This window comes from Mus caroli, chromosome 9, assembly GCF_900094665.2.
Source record: "Mus caroli chromosome 9, CAROLI_EIJ_v1.1, whole genome shotgun sequence".
NCBI classification, from domain to species: domain Eukaryota; kingdom Metazoa; phylum Chordata; class Mammalia; order Rodentia; family Muridae; genus Mus; species Mus caroli.
Window position 1 is genome coordinate 115,135,798 of NC_034578.1, and position 11,637 is coordinate 115,147,434.

The 11,637-nt window shown below is 48.2% G+C and overlaps 1 protein-coding gene across 2 annotated transcripts in view; it reads right to left on the reverse strand.

Moving 5' to 3' along the window:
* The window catches only part of Scn10a (sodium voltage-gated channel alpha subunit 10), a 108,901-nt gene extending 101,647 nt beyond the window's left edge, over positions 1 to 7,254 (reverse strand). For both annotated transcript variants that reach the window (XM_021173168.1, XM_021173166.1), the window contains exon 1: positions 6,935 to 7,254. The gene's annotated coding sequence lies outside the window, so the exon portion shown is untranslated. The remainder of the gene's footprint in view (positions 1 to 6,934) is intronic.
* Positions 7,255 to 11,637: the final 4,383 nt, after the last annotated feature.

The following is an 11,637-nucleotide window of genomic DNA, read 5'->3' on the forward strand; positions in this document are numbered from 1 at the left end:
GGAGGAGGAGGAGGAGGAGGAAGAGGAGGAGGAGGAGGAGGAACCATCATGTGGCTCTGGCTGTGGGGTTTTAAGAAATAAAGTAGTTTGAAGTGTGAATGAAAGAAATAACCAATACGTCTGTGAGTGTCCTTTTAAAATCTCTAAAACTAAAAACTTTGAGAGTGTGTACGTGTGTGAGAGAGTGTGTGTGAGAGTTTGTAAATATGTGGGTGTGTATGTGTGTGTGAGTTTGTGAGAAAGACTTGTGTGTGTGAAAGTATGCATGTGTATCAATGAGTGTGTATGTGTGTGTGAGGGAGGGAGTGTGTATGTGTGTGCATGTGTGTGTATGTGAGAGAGTTGTGAGAGTGTGTATGTGTGTAAGAGTGTATGAATGTGTGTGAGAGAGTGTGTGTGTGAGTGTGTGTGTGTGAATGTGTGTGAGAGAGTGAGAGTGTGTATGTGCATGCAAAAGACTGAGTGAGAGTGTGTATGTGTGTGTGAGAGAGGAATTGTGTGACTCTGTGTGTGTGTGTGTGTGTGTGAGAGAGAGAGAGAGAAACTGTGTGAGTGTGTGTGTGCGTGTGCAGGCATACACGTGTATGGCATGTGTGGATGTCAGAGAGCAACCTCTGATGTGGCCTTCACCTCTGTCCTTGTTTGAGGCAGGGTCTCTTTGTTGATTATGATTGAGCGTGCCAAGCTAACTGGGCTGCAAGCTTCTGAAATTCTTTGTCTTCTGCCTATCATCTCGATATAGGAGCACAGGAGTTTCAGATACAGCTACAGTCCCCAGCTTTACATGGGTTCTAAGGACTTGAAACCAGGCACTCCCACCTGCATGGCATTACCCGCTGAGCCATTTCTCTAGCCTGGGTAGTGTTTAAATGGCAGCTATGCTGCAATAGGTGTGGGAGAGGCACGGTGCACCCGAGCTCTGGGCCCTGGAGGTTATGCAGACTTGCACCCTGTCTGGAGGTCCCCCCTGGGACCTTTCCCCTCTAAATCTGGTTTCTGTTGGTTACATCCCCAAAGCAGGGGCACCTATGTAGGACCTCTGCCATGAAGCAATTCTATGGTAGTTAATCTTCTTAAGCATTAATTACTTTAGAGCCAAATATATTTCTCGCAAAGAGTAATTCCCCCTTTCTCTGCTAAATTTCTAAAGAAAAATATGCAAAGTCTAATAAAAATTGACAGGCAGAAATGGGTTTTGGACACAAAGTTCTAAGGCAGGAGCACTGTGCACATTATGTAAATGCCAAGCAGTATAAAGCAGCCCTTCGGTTTATTCTGGGGAGGCAAAGGGCACTGGGAAAATCCCAGGCGGCCTTGCAGCTCCTGGCATTGAAGGAATTCGCCTTTTGTTCACAAGTCACAATTTTGGTTTGGTCCTTAAATCTCCTGTCCAAATGAGGAGTTCTGACAGAATCGTGTGTCTCCTATTTGGCTGCAGCTTCCGTGTGGCTTCCTCAGTGAGCCCTTTTGGGTCTTGCCTGTCTGAACCAGCTGTGCCCAAGGGTGCCTCTCTAAGGACCCCGTTTTGATCTTCCTCACTGCACTCGACAGTGGTACTTATCTGTGTGTTTGCTCAGTTCCTGTGTGTCTGCCCTGCTGTCTCTGAGTTCTATGCCGGCAAAGGGACATCTATTCCATCCTTAGCTCTGTGTGCTCAGTGCCCAGCACAGCGAGCAGCACACATAGAGGGTCCGAGTGGGTTTGCTGACTTCTTGCATCAGATATTATCACTGGACTAAAACTATGTTCTAAGGAAAAGAGTCACATTTTGAGAACTTTGTGGCATACGTCTAGTTTTAGACTTCACAACGTGCAATAGATGGAATCTGAGCTTTGCCCCTCCTAAGGAATATCCCTGACCCGTTTTTTATACCTGTCACATCTCTTCCCTTGCACCTCAAACCAACCTTCAGAGAGGAGCGAGTGCTCTCGTGAGTTCGTTATATCTGGGAGCCAGGAGCTTTGGCTTCAAATCCTCACTTTAAGGGACATCGAGGAAGGGGGGTTATGGAAAGATTGTAAGATCTGGAGGATGGGAGGAGAGAGCCACGGGATGGGATGCTGTCTTCTAGACAAGGCGCAACTGCTGCACGCAGGGACTCACAGCAGCTATCCTCACCTGCACCAGACCAGAGAAAGAGCAAGCCAGTAGACCTACCAACATCGACAGGGGAGGGGCCTGCCAAGCTCCACCCCTCTCCAAGGAACAACTGGTTGTGGACGATTACTGACGAAGGCAGAGTCACTTTTCCTTGGGGACCCAGTTACTGGTAGGATGTCCATGCCTGTGGTGTATGGGCAGCACAGAAAATGAGAATATGTGTGTGTGCGCACTCACACACACACACACACACTCACACACGTGAGCCTGGAGGGAAGCTGGGGGTGAATACCATCAAAACTCATTGTATGCTTGTATGGAATTTTCAGAGAACAAGCAAAACACTAGTTAAAAACAAATGAAGGAAACAAATGTCCGAATTACAAATCACTAGCTGTGGTCTACGGGAGATCAGGTCACTCCTCTGAACCTCTGTTTCCTCGAAGCAGTCACGGTATCAGTCCCACGAGGGGATCAGGTGAGTTAAAGGTATATGTGGCTTAGAAGCGTCCGTGCTAATTTTATTGTCGGTGGTTGCTAAATAGTTGACTTAACAACAGCAAACATACCGGATTCACATCAAACTGTATGGACTCTCAGGAACGTCACTTCCCCCAGCCAGGCAGAGAACCTGAGAGTCAGGGGAGTCGTGGACCCTTCTAGCTATCCAGAAGCAGCTTTAGGATGGCAGGGCACGGTTACAGCCCGAATCAACACAATCTCTAGATTCCTCCCTCTTCCCCTCTGCTGGCATCCCACTGTTGGAAGGAACTGGCTCTGCAGTGTCAAGATAGTCACCCCCGCCCACACCCCGCCCCCAATCAACCTCTGAGTCAGTGGCCCAACTAGGATGCTTTAAGCCATTCTTCCTGTCCCTCGGCTTCTAGAGCCAAGAAGCAACCAAGTTCGGATGTTCTGACCCGTGCCTGGCCTATGACCATCCAAGGCTCCAGCTTACACTGAATAGGAAAGAGCACCACAGCTTCCTCTGCTTTCAGAGACAGACAAATCCGATGGCCTTGCTCACCACACTGTCCATTCAGTTCGCCTTCAGAGCGCTGAACATAGTGACAAAAACAGCAAGCACACAGTGCGTCTTCATCCTCACCCCGGCACACCAGGCTAGCCCATTTAACCCTTTCCTAAGATAAGGCTACAGTCAGTCGGCCTGGAGGCTGACTTAGCCAAAGCCAAGCCACTGGAGATCTCAGTCAAGATTCTTATCTCTCCTACAGCCTCGCCAACTGCTCTTGGGCTTGGAATTGAACTCCTTGGTTTGCTTATCTTAAACCAATAGTTGGATGGTTCCTTTCTAACACAAGCAGATTCCCCTGTGATCACCACCATGACTGGCAGGTAGAGAATCTTCCAACAGAAGCCTCCGAGGCCAGCCTCTCCCACCTAGAGGTGACTCCAGCTCTGGTTTTTTATCACCACAGACAGCACAGTCTGGATGCTTCTGATGCTCTGCCTGCCCCTGGGCCCTGAGAGTTCTGCCTAAAGCCCACCCACCACTTGAGCCCCCTCCCCCACCTCCTTTCTTGGAAAAACCCTCTGATTTATGCTTATAATCAGCATTGTGAGCCACATGGCAACAATAACAACAACAACAACAACACACAGAGCTCACTCCTTTTTTCCTCTCCTCAGACCAGGTGTAGTACGAGGTCAAGCTACAGCCCCGTGAAACATTTCTGTGGGGTTTTGAATGCCATGGCGTTTCTCTACAGAGTACGAACGAAGCCTTAGAGACAGACAGTGCTGAACCATGTCCAGAGGACGTCTCACTCTGGGAACCGTGGACAGGACTGTTCTCTGTGTCAGAAAATCAGTTATATGACCTTGAATAAGTCCTCAGAACAGAAAGTCCAAGTCTCAGTTTTAATTAGATGACACTGGGCATTGGAGCTGAGAAGAAGGGCTAATTTGTTTCTGAGCATCTGCCTACCTAATCCTTACACTGTCTTGTGACTTGGGTTTACTAAGGCCATTTCAGAATTGTAGTAACAAGGAGAAGAGGAAGGTTACCTATGACACTAATAACAGCAAAGCCTGGACCATAAGGTCTGGCTCAGGCCATGAGCCTGTGTTCTTAGTCACCGTACTTGCTGCTGGGCCATGGTCACCTCGACCTAGTCTTACTCTTAGGAACTAGTTCATAAAATGTGGCTTTCATCATCTTTGGAGACTCAGAGAGAAGCACAAAAGAATAAAAAGCTAAGATGAACAAGTGGAAAATATAGGAGCAGAAGGGACCAGCAGGCTATCTGAGGACACCAAGCAAAGCCTCTCAGAGAGGACGCTGGCGGGGAAGGGAGGGGCTTGAGTGGAGACGGCGAGAGTGTGTTCATACATCCGAATCTTCTCGTATACTTCAGGACACCCAGCCATGGTTTTGATTCCGCCAGTACTCACAGAGCTGTTAACATGTCCGAAGCCTTGGTGAAGCTGTAAGAATAGAGGAGGCTGAGATCCCGGCCCACCTACACTCACAGTCCGGCAGGAGCCGTGCAAGCACAAGCGGCATCTAAATAGGTGAAGTGAACTTAAGACGGTGAAGAACGGAACGAAGCAGAGAAAGGAAAGGTGGTTGTGTCTGTCGGAGGACAAGGTGTGGTCAGTCAAGACTTGGAAAGGCAGGCCAGATGAGGGTAGACATGGCGATACAGAAAGGGCATGCCAGTGAATGGAGAATGAACAAGAAGGGGACAAGGACCAGCGACAGGGACAGGAAGGCTCCAGAGTCAGTGTCTGCCATTCCATATCTCTGCTCTGAGCGCAGGAGGCCTTCAGAAGCTAGAGCTGATGCTTAAGTTCCTAGGAGCCTCGTGACTTGATTAGGCTTTGAAACTCAGGAACACATGCCTCCACCTGATCAGAGTCAGGAAAGACTGGTTTTGTCCTCTTGGGACAGCATTTCCTTGGCAATATTTATTTGAGGGGATATAAAAACAACCTCTTTGTCACATTTTACCATTACAGAGCATTCTCAGATTTCTCTTCCATTTCCTTCTGGCAGTCATGAGGACCAGCCTTGTAGATATATGCTCTTTTGTATGCCAGGAAAGTACGCTGGTGCTCCCGTCCCTATGATTGCATATCATCATCACCATCATCATCACCACCATCATCATCATCATCATCACCACCATCATCATCCACTTGCTAAGCAAGTGGACAGGGAACTAGGAAATTACTCCTTAAGACCACTTCAAAACCTTCTAACGTTTCAAACCAACTTTAAGCCATTTCAAAACAAATTTGCCCATCAGTCTAAAAGCAATTCATTTCTCTATGTCATTTCAACCTTCCTCCCACACTGTGTGGTTAGAAAGCCCAACCTTTGGCTTCTGTTACTCAAAATATGCATCTGTGACTCCTGCCTGCATCTGTTTTTTGCAGTAAAACTGATTCAAACTGTGTTTTAAAACCACAGCAGATAGACAGCCTGTGTGCCTCTTTCTTTCCGGCACCAATCGAATCAGGTAATCTCAAAGAACAAAACCATCATTAAGAGAGAAGCCTTACACTATGTATACTAGAGCAAGATGAAGGAAGAGGAAGGGGAGAGGAGGATGATGAAGAGGGGAGGGGAAAGGAGGAAGAGAAGGAGGAAAGTTAAGGATAAAGAGAAAGAGGAAAGAGAAAGAGGAAAGAGGAGATGAAGATAAGAAGGAAAAGAATAAGAAGAGGAAGAGAAGGGGAGGAAAAGAGGAAAGGGGAGAGAGGAGAGGAGGGAGAGAGGAGGAAGAGAAGGGAAAGAAGGAGGAAGAGAAAGGAGGAGGAAAAGGGAAAGAGAAGGGTGGAAAGGAAGATGATGAGGAAGAGGAAGGAGGAGGAGGAAGATTGCTGCCCAAACACAGCTAGACCCACAGAGAGATCTGAGCGAGTCGTTTTTCCTGGAGTCAGAGTGGCTGTCCGTGTGACTGACTCTGACTGAACACACAGAAACATTCCACAGCAGGTTGGAAAATCCCCCTCCTCACCACCTCCATTGTTGTTTCTCATCACCAGATCCCCAAGGCCCAACCACTCTCTCTCAGAACTCTGAAAATTACAGATTCTCGTCCGTTACTCCTGAGATGCTCGGAGCCAGCTGAACCAGCGGCATCCAGCAGCCCCTGAAACATCTGTTGATTCTAGAGTGTGAGCAAGAATGGAAGCCAATGGTTTCCTCTCACCTCCATCTCCCTACCAAGACTGTTCGCTGCCTCGAGACTGAGGCCAAACTCATCTCCCAACGCCCAAGGAGGCTCAATGTCTCTCCATTTTTAAGATGTAGAACCCTCACCAATGCCTCCAGGATTGGTGTCATCTGTTTACCATTGTTTTGGTAAAACTTTCTAAATATCACACCATCTAATAAAGAAAGTATGTTTATGTCAGCACAACTTATTCGAAAGCACCGACTTGGTAGAGCATGCAGGAAAGACCAGTGCTTGAATTAGCCACGACCTTTTACCGTTCAAAGAAAGAGAACACTAGCCCTCTCCACAGATGAGTATTTTGTGAAGGCCACTCTTTTAAAGCACTACGCTTTGTCCATGAGTAAATCTGAAATCCTCCCCATAACGTCCCTAAGCGTGTGTCTCTCTATCGTCAGTCACAGACTGAACCCCAAGTTCCACATCCAAACCTTTGCTGCTCCGTAAGTCGGAGATCTCTTCTTAGCCCAGGTTGCCTCTACTGAAAACCATGAGCTCCGGGATCATGAGATCCGCTCAGCATTCGCGCATGGCAGGAAGAAACTCCATCTGCCATCTGTTCTCCGTCTAAAGGCCTGGGGTAGCATTAGCAGAAGTAAGCTGGAGACCCCAGCTCTGCGAAACTTACACTTGTCCGGGCTCCTCCACGAAGGTGGCTGAGCTTGCCTGATGGAAACCTCACCCGTCACTCAAGGATCTACAAGGAATCACGCCTTCGTGGGTGCCGTTCCCATTTCCCGTCACGAGTTCCACCCTGCTTGCTGGATGGTGCTCCAGAAAGTACACTCTGAATGGAAGGAGGGTGGAGGGTATGGGGAGAGGCTTATGTGTGATTAGATGGTAAAGTAGTAAATGTGATTTTAAATGCTCTCTCGGGACCTGCTGAAACCTAAGGAAGAGAAAAGGCTGCAATTAGATAATGATTCGTCTGGCAGCCATGACAGACTCCCAAGCCTGGCCCAGGCTGCCCGTCCTTAGCAGGATGGGCTGAGCCCCACCGCTGCCCCTGTGTGGCAGAGCGGCACCCATTGAAAGCTCCCTTCCAGACTCTGGGTTTGTGTTCCAGAATAAACACTCGCACTCACCAAAGCGTGTTTTGTCCCCCTTTGACAAAAAGAAACAAATTAAAAACAATCTACCCAGTCTCCCTCTTTGGCCTTAGGAGTTCTTTACCGATAAGTTTTGGTGTGGTTTGTGAACGGTTTTTTGCAGACTTGGTGACGTGAAACCGTGGCTTCAGATGAAGTGCTGAAACAAAAATGTTCTCTGACCCCAGTGAAAGCTGAGAAGGGAGCTGGGTAGGGAAAGTGCCCTGTCTGTAGGGTTGTGGGACCATAAGAAGGGAGGCTGCACAGAGAGCCCCCTGTCTGAGCTGAGCCCTCTATAACAGTGCAACCCACTTAGCCTTAGGAAGCCGTGCTATACCACAGGAAACTGGCGAGAGCCCATGCTTGCCCATTACAGCTTCATTTACTCAAATGTCCCAAACCAACTCAAAATTATTGGCTTCTTTGAGTCAATAATCCCCTCTATTTGGGTGGGGTGGGGTTTGTTTGGGATTTTTGTTTGTTTGCTTGGTTGGTTGGTTGGTTGGTATTCCATGCAGGGTCATACTATGGAGATTTGGTTGACCGGGAACTCACAGAAATCCACCTGCCTCTGCCTCCCAAGCGCTGGAATTAAAGGAGTGCACCTCCACACCCTGCAAGGCTCCACTTTTTCTAGCAGAGACTGAATCATAAAGAGGCAGGGGAAGGAAAGCTAAAATTCTTGCTCCCAAAACTTGAGTATTTGTATGTATACGGTAGAATTATGTACAATCCTGGTTGCTTTATTAAATTAAATGCCTTTGATGGTTTCCTACAGACATTCTATGGCTCCCGATCCTGCCTTCTCTTAACTCCCTCCCTTCCCATTCTCCCTCCACTGCCCTTTCTCCTCCTCCCTCCCTCCCCTTCCTCCTCATTCTCCTTCCCCATCATTCCTCCCCATCTTCCCTCCCCTGTTCCTCACCTTCTCACTTCTCTGGTCCCCACAGTCTTATGCTAATTTAGGTCCTTCTGAGTTTGACCAGTGTCCTTGTGTATTAAATGTTATAGAACTTGATGGCTGTGGTAGCTTGCTCCTGTAACCCCAGGACTGGAGTTGGGGTGGGAATGGGGGGGGGGGCAGAGCTGAGGTAGAAGAATTGCCCTAAGTTCAAGTCACCCTGGGATAAATAATGATAAATAGTTGCAGGCTAGCCTGGGCCATAGTGTAAAAAGATATCACAGTCAAAGGTAATGTACTCCAAATAGGGTTTTCACCAAAATCAGTCGTGTTGTATGAATGTTAGTTTTCTCATTTGACAATGTACTATGGTTAAAGAAGATATCATAACTGGGGAAATGGGGTTGGGAGTATACAGAAGCTGTTACTTTTTTTTTTTTAACTTTTTGTGAATTTTAAAAAGGTCAAGCTTATTTTACGTTTTAATACCTGGAGGGATAGCTCAGTGGTTAAGAGCATTCGCTGCTCTTGCAGAGGACCTGTGTTCTGTTCTTGGCACCCACATGGCAGCTCACAGCCACCCACAGCTCCAGCTCCGGAGCATTCAGCAACTGCTTTTGGGCTCCACGTGGTGCATATACAGACATACATACAGTAAAACACTCATACATACAGAATAAAAACAAACATCTGGGAAAGAGTCAAACTGGGCATGGCAGCTCACATCCTAGTTGGGGGTGGGGGTGGGGGAGGGAAGAGGATTGCTGCAAACCCAAGATCAGCTTGAGCTGTAGTGTAAGACCCTGTCTCGAAAAAAAATTCAAAGAATTTACTAAAAATGTCATGTTTTTAAAATGCCAGAGCAAGGTGGAAACAGATGGTAAGGTCAAAGTGTGTCACATGGAGAAAGGCAAGCCTTGTGAATGACTGTCACCTCAGTACCCTGATCACTCCTGGCACCACAGTTATTTTAGTGTGTGTACAAGTGTAGTGTGTATACTTACGCACGTTCAGGTGTGTAAGGGTACATGTACATGTGCGTGTCACGTTGATATCTTGAGTTCTGTCCTAGGTTCCAAGGTTCTGTTGCATGGGAAATGCTGTGTGTCATGCTAACAGACCCTCTTCCTCAGAGAAGCCTGCTGATTGGGGTCAAACTCAGAGCAGGGCATGTGGATCAGCTGCCAGGTAGCAATCAGACCAGGGGAGAAAGGAGCAGAGGAGGCATCTCTTCAGTGCTCTGATGATGTCAGGTCTTGGGGGAGGGCACCTGTGGGTGCTGGGGAGCCTGGGAGAGGTGAGACGGAGGCCATTTCTGGCAAGTTCAAACTCAAGCTGTTGGGATAGCGTGCCAGCCACTAACTGATAGCATAGGCTTTGTGTGGTGGCAATTATTCTAAAGTCTCTCCACCTTGTCACTAGCTGTCATCCCTCTCACCACCCTTCCAGAAGAGCAAACTGGATGAGACAGGAGAATGGGTGTACCCAAGTGTGGTGATCTGAAGGAGATGTCGCTCCTAGTCTCGGGCATCTGCGTGCTTGGTTCCTAGTTTGTGGTGCCCTTTGGGGAGTTTGAGGAGGCATTGCCTTCGATGGAGGGAGCATGTCACTGAAGACAGGTTTCAGGTTCCAAAAGCCACAAGTCATTCCCAGTTGGCTCTCTCTGCTTTCTGTATACAGATAAAGATGTAAGCTCTCAGCTTCAGCCCCAGCCACCATGTTTGCCCGCTACACTGGTTCCCCACCACGATCTCCATGTATTCCTCTACCTCTGGACCCGAAAGCCCAGACAATCCTCTCTTCTTTGAGTCGCCTTGGTTAAGGTGTTTCATCACAGTGACAGAAAAGTAACTTCCCAAGGAAGGAAGAAGTGTGCATCCAGAGGCAGCCCTGAGACACCCGGAATCTCAACAGGTTTCTACTGTTCTCCCTGTGGTCATGTGACTCCTCTCCGGTGCTCTCATCCTAGGGGCTCCGCAAGATTGGCTGCGTGGTCCTTGCACCACACTCCACCCTCTTAACTTCTGTTTTCAGAGGAACTTCTCTGGCCTGGGCTGCCTCCTCCTCTGCCACCTGGAAGTAGTTGGAGAATCGTTTTAAGATTCCATCCTAAGCCTCTTCTTCCCCAGGGCTTCAGTCGCCTACCTGACATGGCACCTGAGTCTGTCAGCTCCATCATAAATCTCTCTCCTGGTGTCAGATTTAAATATACACTAATGTGGTAGAAGCCTAAATTTCCCTTCATGGACACTCCACCAACATCTCAGACATGTTTACAGATGGACTAATGATTTCTGTGTCTGTGCCCTGCTCAGAATGATCCTCACCCGGAGAAGCCTCACCAAAAACACTCTGCTTGCCTGGACTCACAAGCCCAGCATCTAGAGGTTATCCAAGAGCTGTCCCTCATCCACAGCCCTCTTTCTGGGACCTCTAACTTGAATTCCTAGAGTCCTCCTGATTACATCATCTCTCCATCTCTGAGACCACCATCATAGCGAGGTCACTATATAATTTCAAGGACCTCTAACAGACCTTCCCACTGTCCTTCCATGACCCCACAGTGCTCTCTCCACTCAGCAACTGGAATATTCTCTACAAAAACACATGTCTGATCATGGCTTGCCTCTCTAAGCACCCTTGTCTGCCCGTTGCTGCTGCAGTGATGTTCCTGAGGCCCCAGGTAACTTACAGCTCCATCCCCATAATTCTTCCACAGAACCCTGACTTCTATGCCCCAAACACTGCAGCTCTTCCAGGTGCTCAGGTACCCCACACTTGCAACTGGAAGCCTTCTTGGACATCATTCTTCCTTTTTCTCTCCCCTTTCGCCTGTCTCCTTCTCCCTCACCCGCTCATTTGGGCCCATCCTTCCACAGACAAGGCATCACTCCCTTGAGAATACCTTCCCTGTGTCTCCGCATCGATGGATGTTGGATCTGTTTGCTTCCTGTTGCTGTGACAAATACCATGGCCAAAGCAGCTTGGGGAGGAAAGGGTTTACTTCAATTACAGTTCACAATCCATCATGGAGGAAAGTCAGGACAGGACCTCAAGGCAGGAACCCAGAGGCAGGAACTGAAGCAGACAGATTCCGTGAAGAGACACTATTTACTGGCTTGCTCCTCCAGGGTTGCTTGGCTTGCTCTCTTATACGATGTAGTACACCTGCCCAGGGGTACACCATTCCAAGTGGGCTAAGCCCTCCTACATTAATCGTTAATCAAGAAAAATGTTCATAGGCTTGACCACAGGTCAAATGGAGGCATTTTCTCAACTGAGGCTCCTCTTCCCTATTTCCCAGATGACACTAGTTTGTGTCATTGAAACACACACACACAC